Source organism: Mustela erminea, chromosome 3 (assembly GCF_009829155.1).
Source record: "Mustela erminea isolate mMusErm1 chromosome 3, mMusErm1.Pri, whole genome shotgun sequence".
NCBI classification, from domain to species: domain Eukaryota; kingdom Metazoa; phylum Chordata; class Mammalia; order Carnivora; family Mustelidae; genus Mustela; species Mustela erminea.
This window is the reverse complement of record NC_045616.1, coordinates 105236845-105250978: the sequence shown is the minus strand read 5'-3', so window position 1 is coordinate 105250978 and position 14134 is coordinate 105236845. Positions and strand designations below refer to the sequence as shown.

Below are 14134 nucleotides of genomic sequence, written 5' to 3'. Positions count from 1 at the left end.
TGAGAAAGACCAACTAAGCCTGTGAGGCTGCGGCAGTTGAGTGGCCTGTCTGAAAGGGAATATGACCCATCTGTAATGCTAATGAGTTATCAAGTTGTCAGGAGCCTTACAATTACTCCTCACATTCTGAATGTACCTTAGACCTGAGTTAAAACCCTTGTCCCTTCCTGGCTGGGTCTGGGGGTAATACTTACCCTCTCTGAGCCTCATTTTTTTTTTTTTAATCTGTAAAATACAGATGATGCTCATAGCATAGATACTCACAGATACACGGGTCTAATGGGAGAAGTCAATGAGACATTTATGCAAATCTCTCAGTGCAAAGATCAGCATGCAGTAGCGGTCAGTATGGGTTCATTATTGCTCTGAACACTGTCGTCCTCATCTGCAGCCAGGTTTCCTTGTTTGGGGTGCCAGAACAACTCTCCACAGCTTTTCCCAGAGCAGGCAGAGCCACTCTTGGGACAGAATGGACAGAGTTTGGGGCAACCATCTCACACTTGCCTCACCTCTCTGAAGAGTGGGGTTGGCTTCTGAGAACGGCAGCACCCCATAGCTCTCTGGGGAGTTAGCCCTGCCGGTGATGGGCTCCTACACCACTCTGTAGGACGGTCCTGAACAACTCCACTTTCACAATCAGTTTTATGTTTTTCAAAGACTGCAGCATTTTTAGATCTTAGAAAACTCCAGTTGTCTGTCCCTTCATTATTTGACTAAGTCCTCTCTGCATCATCCTCTTCATGCAGTAAGTAAGCCTGTCGGGTTACTAGTAGTGACAGGCAGCTCGCTACTGAATCTCATAGTAGATAATAATTATCGTTATTAATGGTTCCAAATATGGATTTAAAACTTATTATAACCATGCACTGTGTTATTGACATTTATTCCTTAAAATGGCCCTCTGTGTATGATCCCCATTCTGCAGAATGAGCAGTTAAGACTTGTCAGGTTAAGTCACCTTCCTGAAACCACACAGCTCATACACGAAATGTTTGTGCTGCAGAGCCTAGATATTTTGATAATCTACTTTTGTGGATTCCTTTGCCTAATTGTCCACTACTTCCTTACTCTCCCTAACTATTCATTCTGGATGAATGTTAGCACTTCATTCTGGATAACTTAACTCACTTAGGCTACAATTGTGTGAGGCTGGTTTTCATAAGAGCTAATGTTTACTGAACACTGGTGATGTGCCAGACATTGTGTAGGTGTCTTTCATTTAGTCCTTGACCCTTACCACAATCCTAGAAGCAGGTGCTATCTGCTTTTATCTGCTATTATTTTATAAATGAGGACACTGAGGCACAAGAGGTGAAGTACTTTGCCCCATCACTCACCTAGTAAATGACAGAGCTAATATTCAAACCTAAGGACTGACCTTGGAGCACGGGCTCCAAACCACTGGCCTTTCCTGACTCCTCCAGGACTGGGGAAGGATGAAGCTTCTTGTGTAAGGCTGTCAGACAGTTTCAAAATCCCTCCACATTTTTCTTCTGAAAGTCTGCCATTATTCTGGTTTAGCCCTGCCTTTTCTCCAGAAAATTTATATACCCTTGAGATGTTTGCACTTGATCTTTAAAAACCATTCGTTTTCCATTTTCAAGGATATTACATAGTCATTGTGTAAAAATTCAAATAATGTAGATAATTTTAAAGGAAGAAAAAAAAGCAACTGAAATCTCACCACCCAGAAAGAGCCACTCTGTACCACCAATCTGGTGATGTTCATTCTAGGCAACTTGCTGGTAACATCTGCAACATTCATTGTGTGCCTCTTACATACAAATGCTGGTTTATAGAAGCCTTTTTTTGTTTGTTTGTTTGACTGAACAACATGGAGAAAGTTCCATGTTATGGCATGTAGATTCACACCGTTCTTTTAGGTAGGCTAATAGGACTCTGCTGTCTGGTTATCTGGTTGGTTAACCATGACCTATTTGAATAGTATTTAATAGTATTTTTTATAAATATTTAATATTTAGGTTGTTTCAAAGTAGTTGGTTTTATTAATGCTGTAAATAACATTTTAAAAGTATGTGAACCTTGGAATTATTTCCTTGGAATAAATTCCTAGAACAAGAATTAGGGGGTCAAGGTATATATATATATATATATATATATACATACATACACACACATATATATATATGTGTGTATATATATATATATATTATTGATATTACCGCTCTTCCTAATAGTAAGTTCTAGTGCCATGTACCCCATCATTACTACATATGAAGGCCTTTTTACCTGAGTCTCTTTGTCGCCGTGTTTGGTAAATTTCAGATGATTTTTTTCATTACTGTCAAATTGGGGAGGAATTGCATCTCACTATTCTCATAATGAAATTTATTTAAGATTGGGCATTTTTCCATATGTCTATTGGTTTATGTTACATTTGGAATATGTTACATTTGGAATGAAAAGTGACAATTTGAATAATTAAGTCAATGTAGAAACTGCTGTGTCCTAGACATAACCTAGGAAGCTTAGCAAATATAAAAATTTCCACTTTTAAAAAATGAAGAGTTATATATCCAATTCTTCTGCCCCCAGTACCCATCGTGACCTTTGCACAGATATGTCCCAGAGAGTACACCTGGCAAAAGGGAATGACCCTCTGTAGGCCTCAGGTCTCACAGACTCCCAGTGGCCGTTAATTGATAGGGAGTTCCCTAGCCCTCAGTGGTTAGGGCTTAATTAATGTCTTGTCTGGAGTCCAGAATCACTCCCCAGAGATAGTTTCAGTAGTCTGTTGCACACCCAGTGGCTAGGAGTTATTGCTGATCTTTGCAACACTTTATTCTCTCCTCCCTTGACTATTTATGTACTGAACACACACTGACTGTTTATGTTCCAGCCATGCCTTTGGGTAGTCCTTGCAAAATAAATGCCCATTTAGTAGGCACAGCAAGATTTAGTACTATCTATGTAGATCAGAAACTTCAGACTTACTCTAGAATAGACTCCCGGTCCTCTTCTCTGCCATGTAATTAAGCTCTACAATAAAGGGTAAAGAAAAAAAAAAAAAAAGCTAGGCTTTAGCTGATGATATACTTGAGCTAGAATCTTCCATTTTCTGACTGTTAGCCTGGAGCAAGTGACTTGGCCTTTGTAAAACCACGCAGACTTGAGGATTAAATGAGATTATCTATATAAAACGGTCAGCATAGTCAATATTAGCTCTTCAGATAGATCCCAACTGGAGACCATGGGGTACATGTGAGTGGGCTTTGGCTCACTTACTTTTCCTTGGGAGAGTAAACTGAAGGTAAATATATGGGAGGAAATGTGCAATAATAATATTCCCAGAAATCCTATCCATCGCCCTGCCACCTCCGTGCTTTCTGTACCACTTTGGCATTGCACTCGTCTCCCTGTGTAGTGACTATCCGTTGGCCTTCAGCTTCCCCAACTCAACTGCAGGCTCCCTGAGATCAGAAGGTGGTCATACTCCACTTTGAACCCTCTTCTTTATCTCCAGCTTGACACAGAACAGGTGTTTCCTTCTTGTCAAGCAATAAATATAATCCCATATTACCTAGTTTGCTTTAGGTTCTATGGCATGGAATACCTGTTGTCATGGAATAAATATTTGTACAACTAATTAATTAGGAGTAAATTAATTAATTCACTTACAAATTGCTTTCCCTTTTAATGATATATTATCAATGATATATCATGAGTAGTTCTCTGTCTGCCCTTTAGGGTACTATATTTGCTCTATTTATGACTCAGATTGAATTTGGTTATACTTTACTGAGGACACGTTTTGACCCGGGGACTATGATAAACTTTGTAGAGATTACAATAAAAAGTAACACTTGATTCCCATTTAGTACTAAGGAGATCCCTGATAATGTAGCCTCATGTGGAATGAATCCTTTGGAAATGCTACAAAAATGGTGTACAGAGTTGGGGATGACTTGGAGGAAGATATTTGATTCCTTTTATATTTTCAAATCCTGCTTCAAGTATCAAGGGACTTTACATTTTAAACAGGGTTAGACTTTATCCTCTAGGCTGGGAGTCAGCAGGTTTTTTGTTGTTGTTGTTGTCTTTTTTTTTTTTTTTTTTTCCCCTCTCTCTAAAGGTCCAGATAGTGAATGTTTTCAGCTTTCCTGGCCACACAGTCTCTGTTGCAACTGCTCACCAGCCATTATGGTAGGAAAACTGTCGCAGACAATATGCCCACAATGGCTATAACTGTATTCTAGTAAAACTTCATTTATAAGACTGGCGGTAGAACAGAATTGGCCTGAGGGGCAGGACATAGTTTTCCAACCCCTGCTTTAGACAATGGGGAGTATGGGTGGGTTTTGAGCAGGAGGTGCTTGATTAGATTTTTGTTTTTCAGACAAGTCTCTAGCCGCTGACATGTTGCCATCTCTTTTCACCTTCTGGACTTAGAGTACCTTTACTGTTTATACCACACTTTACCACTTACAAAGCATTTTCAAATCCCACATAATCCCGGCTAGGAAAGTTGGGAATCATTACCCATGTTTTAAGGAAGAGGAATCAGTTCTAGAAGAGTTAGATGGTTTGTCCTAAGTTACAGAGGTGGAACTAGAACCCCAAATCCTCTGATGCCAGCTTGGGGCAATAGTGGAGACCCCTGACCTCCATCTGCCCACTCCATTTGGCCAGCCAGATATCTATTTTATGAGTTGGTTATTTTCCTCCAGCTGAAGGGTACATTCTTAAAAGGAAGTAATATATCTCATAGTCCTTTTATATTCTGCAAAGTATGAGGCCAAGATTTTTGGGGAGACACTTAAGAAATAATTACTGATCACTCACCACTGGATCTTGTGGTTCTTCACATTCAAGTTTCGACTCCCTTCCATTTAAATTCAGTTAACTGCTTGGTCAGATCTGTTGGCAAGTATTACTGCTTATCCATCTGAGATGGAAGAGTTAATGTTTGTCCTTTGTTTGTCCTTCCAATTGAAAAATACCCCAGCAGGCTTCTCAGTAAGGAAAAGAGAGCTGTTAACTTTTTGGGGTCTGTCTGAGTCTGCACTTTCCCCAAATGGTCAAGAAGCCAAAGGGAATTGGCTTTCTTTCTGCCTTCTGGAATTACTAAGCATAGGTGTACTTGGGGGCAGAATTAGACACCAAAAAGCAAGATTAAGATCAAAACTCATATATTTAGAGTCTAGAAAGGTATTGGATATGTAGTGATCATGAAACCTTTTTCTCATTTCTCAATGTGCCATGTTTGACCTTTTCTCACAATTTCTGCTATTTATACCTGCGTCTCCATTATCTATCATCCGCACCACCAAAGAGAGGTCTCCGTTTTGCCCCCTTTACCATCCATCCACCACACAGCAGCCAGAGTGATCTTTATGAAATTTAATCAGATCACATCAGAGCCCTTTCTGAAACTCCCCAAAGATATCTTACTGAATTTAGAGGAAGGTCCAAACTCTTTACAAAATCTGCAAGAACCTACATCACCAGGCCTTGACTACCTTCCTGACTCCATCTCATGTCATACCACTTTCACCGTTGCCTTCTATGACCTGGATCCCCCAGGCCCGGACATGTAGGATTCATTCTCATCATCTAGCCTTTGCACTGGCTGTTCATTTTGTCTGGACTACCCTTCTCCCAGATCTTTTCAAAGTGGGTCTCTAACTGATGATGTCTCAGCTCCAAGAGTGTCCTCTCCAGGATGCCCTCCATAACCTCTTCTCCGTCCTTTGTGTCCTCGGTGGCCAGTACCCTATTTTTTAGGTTTTTTATGTATTTGTTGATTGTGTCTTTGTTTGCATTTATGGAGAACCTCAATAAGCATTTGCTGAATGAATGAACAAATGAATTCCTATCATTAGAGTCTTCAAGGAATCATTCAACTTTACAAATAGAACAGAGAACTTTAAACTTTTGATCTTAAGGACCATTTCAATGGTTTTCAGATCTTCTTTAGCAGTGAAATCATATTTCTAAATCCAGCTTAAGCCCAATCCCGATATCTGAGACAGAATAAAGCTAAGCTGTTCTAGAGAAGGGGGTTGCAGTGCTCCTCCATTCATTCTGAGTCATACCCTGGAATCCTAGGGCTCAAGCAAGCCCATGTTGATAATGACTGAAGCAAACCCCCTCATTCTACAGATGGGAAAACCAGTGCTTAGAGCATTTCTCCTCCACCCAAAAACTCTTCAAGAAGAAAAGGGTCACTGGTTTGCATCCTAGTCCCCAGCATGGTTTCTGGCACAGAGCAAGAGCTCAGGTAACATGAGTTGAATTGTTTAGGTGACACACTGAGTTGAAGGACAAATGAATTGGGTGCCAAATCTGGAGGCTCTGATCTTCCAGTGCAGCAGTGAGAATGGTAGAGGGACCATAGCTTCTATCTAGCTAAGATTCAGGTGCCTCGCTTGGAATCAGGCATAGTGGACAAAACCAGCATTATGATCCCAAAGACCTCTCATATGGATGTAGAAGCCACTAATGCTATTATCTTGTACCTTTCCAACCCTCTGATTCCATTTGTCAAAGAAAGCAGGGAAGATAGTATTGCCATCTCCTTTTACCTCCTCTTTATTCTTAGTCTCTTTCTTCTTCCTCTTTCTTTTCTAGAAAATTATAACATGATGCAGGCATGCAGAACAGCATAGAGGAGAGTATAGTAAACGAAACAATGTGAACCCACACTTAGCTTCAGAGAGAAAATGTTACAAATCCAGCAGACACCTTCCTCCTCTGTTCTTCCTCCTCACTCCTTTAATCCCTTCTTTTCTTCTGTTTAGTCCTCCCCTCTCTCCTGATTTCTCCCCTCATCTCCTCCCCCAACTCTCTTTGCCCTGCCACCTCTCTTGTCTTCTATATCATACTTTTTCCTCCTCATTCTTATCGCTTCTCCCTTTCTTTTCTTCCCCATCAGCCCCTTCTTTTGCTTTCTTCTCTCCTGACTCTTTAGTGAGCACGTGTGGGTCAGCGACTCATTCCTATGGCTGTTCACTGTCAAGGATGGGAACTCAGCATCTCTTGGAATTGCTTCTCCTACAAATTTTAGGTTATCTGTCCTTGCAGTGATAGTTCTTTGGCCATATAGCCCCCTGGCTAGAAACACTGGGTGCTTCTGCTGTTACTTCTGAAAGATCCTGTCCAGCTTGCTTTCTCTAGGGTGAAATTTTACTATAATTAGATGCAAGTGCTGGACAGTTTGTCCAGATTTTTCTCATAGAGGAAACAGCAATAACCTGATACATCTCCATATTTTACTCAGCATTTCCAGAACATTTTTCTTTTCTTTTTTAAGATTTTATTTATTTATTTGACAGACAGAGATCACAAGTTGTCAGAGAGGCAGGCAGAGAGAGAGGGGGAAGCAGGCTCCCTGCTGAGTAGAGAGCCCAATGCGGGGCTCGATCCCAGGACCCAGGGATCATGACCTGAGCTGAAGGCAGAGTCTTTAACCCACTGAGCCACCCAGGCGCCCCTCCAGAACATTTTTCTGATATCTCTCCCTGCATTTCTATTTCTCTATATCACTGGGGACATTTTCTACCACTTTTCAGGTTATACTCTGTTGACTTTGAAGAATTTGACTTATTCTTCCTGGGACCAGACACTGGGAAAACTGCCTGCACAGACATAAGGGAGAATGTGGACCCTTTTAGAATTATCATTAGAGGAATAATTCTATATGTCAGCAGGGAGTGGAGGTTCAGGGTTGAGTGATTATGCCTCACCTCCTTTATCAGCTCAAGGCCAGAAAAGCTAACAAATAGACCATTGATTTGCATTCCTATAAACAGATTCATTCATAGGGTATAGTTGACTCAGGTCACTTCTAGGTTCTTTTTCAATGTTGAGACTTTGATACTTCCTATTTCAGTAGTGAGGGGCGATGATCTAGTGGCAGTGAAAGGCAAGAAACTCCTTCCCCATTAGTAGCACCTTCTTTGATTCTGTGGCAGCTGGGAACTCTGTTACTCTCTTATAGTCTGAGATTTCATTTGGCAATTTCATCCTGCAGGTTATCTACAGTTGTTATGAATAAATTGGAAAAGTCTTCTCATTCCAAAAAGATTTATGTTCCTGTGTAAACCCATCCAACACATTTGGTTGATTAAAATGCTTGTACTTAGACTAAAATAAGAATGGCTCCAGTGACCCTTCCACACTCTTTAGTAGCAATGCTAACGTTTTCACAGTGTTTTCAGATTTACCAGCCAATTTTGGCCTTAAAACAAGTTCTGCCAAGACCAGGCATTATCACTTCCATTTTGCAGATGAGGAAACTGTAGAAGGAAAGATTTGACCAAGAAGAGTGTGGTCTGGCAGTACCCAAAGACCTCAAACCTTTATTAGATCAGGGAGCTTCCCTGGTGCCTGGAAGAAATTGAGTGACAACCAGAGCTGCCTTGAGTGAGGGCCAGCAGAAGCAAACTACAGCCTGGGCTTGCCAGGGACCCCACCTCTGATATATACACATATACCACACACCCACCAAGGATAATTGTCAAGCCTTGGACTCTGCAGTGCTCCATCCACTGTGGTACTGCAAAGTGTTGGCAGGCAGCTGCAATGAAGGCTTTTCCACTTCTGGATCCCTGCCTACACTGCAGAATTTTAACAAGGAGAAGGGAAGGGGGGGAAAGTTTATGGTCTGATCTAATCACAGATGAACTGAGAGCTCAGTGGCAGCCAGTAGTTGCAAAAGCAGAGGACTTTAAAGCTGTTACAGAACCCACCCTATGTTTCTTAGGTGAGCAAATGGTGTGCCTAGCCAGTATCATGTGTGGTGCCTAGTAGGTGCTCAATAAGCAATGGCCTTATTGTTCTTATTCTTACCATGACTATGACTATGCATTGGGCCCCAGGTCACACAGAGATAGCACAAAATTCCAGGACCTGAAAGTCTCTGCTGCGGGCTGTAGCAAATCTCAAGTAGCATTAAGGATGGAATTAATAAAAATGAAACTTCAAGGGAAAAATGCTATCAAATGTCTCTTCTGTTTTATTGTTGTTCTTTGTGAGACTGGTTTTTCCCAAGGGACTAAGAAGCTCTCTATGGCTTTTTGTTGTCCATTTCCTTCTGACTCGTTCCTGGTTCTCTGTTATAGGGACCTTAGATTATTGCTAAATCCAGTGTCCCTTTCTGGCCTTCCCATATGCTTCTGCTGGGGTAGTTGTGAAGCCCTGTCTGCCTCCCATACAAATCACAGGCCAGTGAGGACATATTTCATTGCCTTTCACTTGACAGGGCCATGGCATTTGCCTAAGAGAAAGGGCTTCCTTTGACACACTGATATTGGGCAAATCACAAAAGCAGAAAAGCTCATGTTTCAATATCTTCTCTCTTCCTCCATCTTTCTTCTTTCTTTCTCTTCCTTTCATTAACACTTTCCTTCCCTCCTATTCTTCTTGCAACAGCAAGGACATATGCACAGAGAGCCAGGCATTATCTTCTGGCAGCAGTCCAGCCTACACCCAGTCCAGCTCCCTGCCCCCTGGTCACCCTCCAGGGTGGAGAATGGAGAAAGGCACTGAGCTGAATACATGCACCCCTTTCCTGAGGGCTCTCTTTAGGATGTCACTCTTTGACATCTGTACTCAACCAAGTCCCTCCCACAGTGCCGAACCTGGACAGAAGCAGCCTCCTCTTGTGCTGAGAGGAACATCGTCCTCTTCAAGTCCCCCAGTGCACCTCGCATCCCTCAGACTTCAGCCACTGCGGGTCTGGCCCTCGCTCCATATTCTCAACTCTGACCAAAGCCCCTAGGAGTAAGGGTAACATTCTGTATTCTGGAATGGAATACTAATACTTCTTTAGTGAGACCACAAAGAGTTATTCCCATGTTTATACCTACCCTGCTGAATGACCTAGAAGAAGTCACCTAATCTCTGTGAACTCCGTTTCCTTCTTTCAGAATGAGAAGATTAACTGGCTTATGGAATTAAGTGTCTGGCACATAATAGGTATAGTAAGGATCAGCCAGCAGACTTCTTGGCTTCCTATCTCCCTTTTCTCCTGTTTTCCAGCCTGTGCATTGTTCCCTGGTTGTCCCACCTCACCCTTGTCTTGCCTGAACATGGACCTTTATACAAATGATGTGGTCTCAAGCCAGAGCCTGGCCACCCTCCATGATCCCAGCTGGGCCAATGCTTGGGGCTGTCTGTCTGATTCCCAGTGCTGTGTTGCTAGACAGCAGCACAGGATTGGAGGGAGTACCCAGCGTATACAGACAGACAATGAAGGAGCCAGAAACTACTGTTACTGGGGCCAGTGGTGAGCAACTCCTCAAAGCCCACATCAGTATTCCCTAGGATGAGATCCAGAAATTTTGGGCCCAGAGTTGATGTGGAATGGCTTGAAGTGGTCTGATAATTTAGTTAGTATAGCACAGTGGACAAGGACATGAATTTTGAAGACGGACTGTCTAGGTTTCAAACTGGCGCTGCTATTTTCTGAATCTATAATGTAGGGTAAATTACTTAACCTCTCTGTGCTTTAGTTTCCCTATCTATAATATGTGGCTAATAATATTACTTCATAGGATGACTGTAAGGTTTTACTTAAGTCACACTTGTAAAGCATTCAGAAAAGTGACAGTCTGTCCAGAGGCATTTAATAAATGTGGGCTCCTTTTATCATTACTAGTATCATTACTATTGGAATCATTATCATCATCATTATCAAAGTGTGAGAACCAGCAAAGCTGCTGCACATAGTGGGTGAAAGAATTGATTGATAAAATAGAGGTGGATATATGAAATAGTTTACATAAAAAATAGATACAATAAAACTGAAAGCAATAGCAATTGACAGGAGATAGGAGACAAAAATCAAATTAGGAAAGAGGAGAAAATCAAGCATAAGCTTTGCTGTGAGCTTCCTAGTAACCCACGGCAGAAAGGGAAATCCAATAAGACATGCCATTATCATGATTTAGTGCTAGGAAATATATAATATCATCACTAGAAACTTCAGCTCTAAGAAGGTCTTATCATAAGAATATTTGGTTTGATTTTTTTTTTGCAAATCCAAGATTTCAGGTTTCAACTCCATAAGAAAAGAGAATTATAATGAGATTTGGAAAAAGTATCATAGTAAAAATGGTTGAAGGAATATGAGCTCTTTAACCCCTCAAAAAAGAAATGGTTGGAAGAAACATGATGTTCCCTTTGAAAACTTCACTACCACATGAAGTGGGGAGTAGCATTGTTCTGCAGTGTTTCTGAAAACAGAACCAGAACTCCATGGTGGAATATCTCAAGAATATAAGTTGAGTTACAGCTAAAGACATAAATTCACACAAACTCAAGTAATCCAACAGTGCAGTCAAGTGACCCATGAGGTCTCTATCCATGCAAATGTTGTCTAGATGGCCAGCCTTCAGGACTATGCCGGAAGGCTCACTGCATTGTCAGGGAGCATAGCGATGACTCCTGAAACCCTTTCTTTCATATTCTCCAAGTTTACAGAAGATGGGAACAGATTATCAAAAAGAGAGACGAGCTTGTCTCCCTCGAATGTGGATTAATGACTCCAACAAAACCATTCCCTACAAAGCTACTCACTTAGAAATCAACAGATAGTTTGGCTACCAAGTCACTTTTTAAAATTACTGTTTAAGATAAAGACTATTAGAAAATCAATTGGCTAAGCAATTGTCAGTAGATTTGGGGCAACCCTCTCCTCGTTGGAAGTGAGTATATTACCTGCCACCAACCTCCTCTATGTGTCCCAGTTAAAATCAGCACAAGGAGGTGTATATCCCCCAGGATCCCACAGCCCCAACCCAGCTCTCTTCCATCAGGGCACTTATCACCTGTGCTGCTGTCCTCTTATCCTCAGCAGAGCTCCTTTGGGCAGTGCCATCTTGTTCAGCATCATATGAGCAGTTCCAGTGGAGAGCTTGCCCCATAACAGACATCTTTAGCTTATAGTTAGGAGCATGCATTCTAGAGTCTGACTGCCTGGGTTTGAATTATGGCTCCATCATTTACTGGCTCTGAGGTTTTCAAGACTCCGTTTCCTTATTTGTAAAATAGGATTGATCTGAGTACCCCCTGCACACTTAGACACACACACACACACACACACACACACACACACACACACAATTGTAGTATAAGTTAAATAAGAAAATAAAAGTTAAGCTTTTAGCATAGTGGTTGCTTAGCATATCAGGGATTGGCAAACTATTTCTATCAAGAGTCAGATAGTCAATATTTGCAGTTTTCGATGGTCTCTGATACAAATATTCAGGTCTGCCATTGTAGCATGAAAGCATCCATAGACAATAATACATAAGTAAATGTGCATGTTGGTATTCCAATACATCTTATTTAGACGAACAGGTTGTGGGCACGATGTTTGCCGATCTCTATAATTATATACAGCAGCAAGTCAGATGACCAGAAGGAAAAATTTAAGCAACCACAGAGGCAAACGGGAAGAAACAAGGTGATAGAATGTTGGTTTCAGTAGCAGCACCCAGTGGTTAAGGATATGGGCTATAGAGACAGGAAAACCTGGGTTTAAATCTGGTTTAGATGAATGGTATACACTCTCTGAGCCTTGGTTTCCTCATATATAAAATACAAAGTGGCAAGTAAATGGGACCTATCTCAAATGGCTGATATGTGTGGATTAAAAGAGATCATGAGACATAGTGCCAGGCACTTAGTACGATCTCAATAAATGTGACCAATGGGAACGTTGATGGCAAAGTGACTGTTGAGCTGAACTAAATCAAATTGAGTGATTGCATCTCCTTCCCTTAAGGATGCCCAGAGAGTATGACTCATTAGGTAGAGCAAGGGCTTTTGATCCTGAGAGTGCCTGGCATCCTGCCTTGAGCCTTCTATTTCACTGTCTGTAAATGGGACCAGTATTCCCAGCTTTCTCCCTGCAGAGGCAGCTGTAATGGGACCATGGAGGGAGATCTTGCCTAGAAATATGATGTCAAGTCGGCACCAAAATCAATGATTGCAGTCTCCCTACGTGTCAGAAAAGAGCCTCCTCAAGTGGATCTGAGAAGAGCAGGGCCAAAAGATCAGTAACGGAGAATATGAATTTTTGTCCACGGCTGTACAGAGCCACTTGAAGACTCAGGATTGGAACAGGTCTGGGAAGGCCCTTGGCTTAGATTGCTTTGTTTGATATTAGTGTCCTGGAAATGGACCTCTGTGCATATCACATTTTGTTTGGGAAGATATTGCAATCAAAGATGAGGCTCACAATGTTCCTTTCCATTCCTTGTTGACACATGAAGACTGCCTAACAAATGGGTCTTCCTACTGTTCATATTGTGCTTTTTTATTTTGTTTTGTTTTAACTCTAAAAGATTTTATTCCTCACTTTTTTTTTTAAAACAGGTTTTCCAGAAAAAAAAAAAGTATCTGGACTTTTACAGCACTAATTAGTGTTATCAGGCATCTCTTCCCTAATCATATAATAATTGGTATTGATTTTCAATTTATGTCATCTCTCTCCACTAACTTCATGGGATTCTCAAAAAACTACCTATCTTTTCTTCCCCCCAGCCCTCGAAATCATAAACCTGTTTTTCCTTTCCTTTCCCTTTCCTCCCTTCCTCCCTTTCTCCCTTCTCTCTTCCAGTTTACTTCTACCAAGCACCCAGTGTGTTCCCTGTGTGCCAAACATCATGGTATCAGGGATACCTTTACGTTCTCAAGTCCAGAGAATGAAATGGGCAAGTTACAGACATTATGGTACAAGGCAAGCTCTAAACAAGGTCAAGCTATGGTGGAAAGCCACCTTCACTGTGCCTAATCTGTTGCTGTAGTCAGGAAATTCTTCCCAGGGGAAGGAAACCTGGGCCATTCCTTTAAGGATGAGTAGGAATTCAAGTATGTGAAAAAAGGAAGCCAGAGATTTGAGGATGTGCCTAATTTAAATAGGGAAATGAAAGTTGTTCCTTTCACCTTAACTGGTTTATTGTAGTGAGGGCAAAGTCAAGTGGCAAATATCAGAAGAAGACTGGTGGACAGGAAATATGAAGGATTCTATAGGCCAAACAGATCTTCTGGAGCTTAGGTAAAGTGCACATCTATGAAGTAAACTTAAACATCGAGTGTTTCTGTTTTGGCTGTAGTTATCTCAAGAATGTTGTCTTCTTGGTTCACTATTACTAATTAGAAGCTT

General features: G+C 41.3%; 2 protein-coding genes across 9 annotated transcripts in view; one reads left to right on the top strand and one right to left on the bottom strand.

The window, feature by feature from the left end:
• Positions 1-14134, top strand: part of DOCK2 (dedicator of cytokinesis 2) — a 409502-nt gene that overhangs the window by 223029 nt on the left and 172339 nt on the right. The gene's annotated exons all lie outside the window — the stretch shown is intronic.
• INSYN2B (inhibitory synaptic factor family member 2B) overlaps positions 1-14134 on the bottom strand; it is a 116243-nt gene that overhangs the window by 23196 nt on the left and 78913 nt on the right. The window contains exon 1 of one of the 3 annotated variants that reach the window (XM_032337054.1): positions 9603-9735. The exons of 1 other annotated variant lie outside the window; for it this stretch is intronic. The gene's annotated coding sequence lies outside the window, so the exon portion shown is untranslated. Of the gene's footprint in view, positions 1-264; positions 281-9602; positions 9736-14134 lie in introns of those variants that run through there. One more of the 3 variants, XM_032337057.1, reaches the window with a different exon arrangement.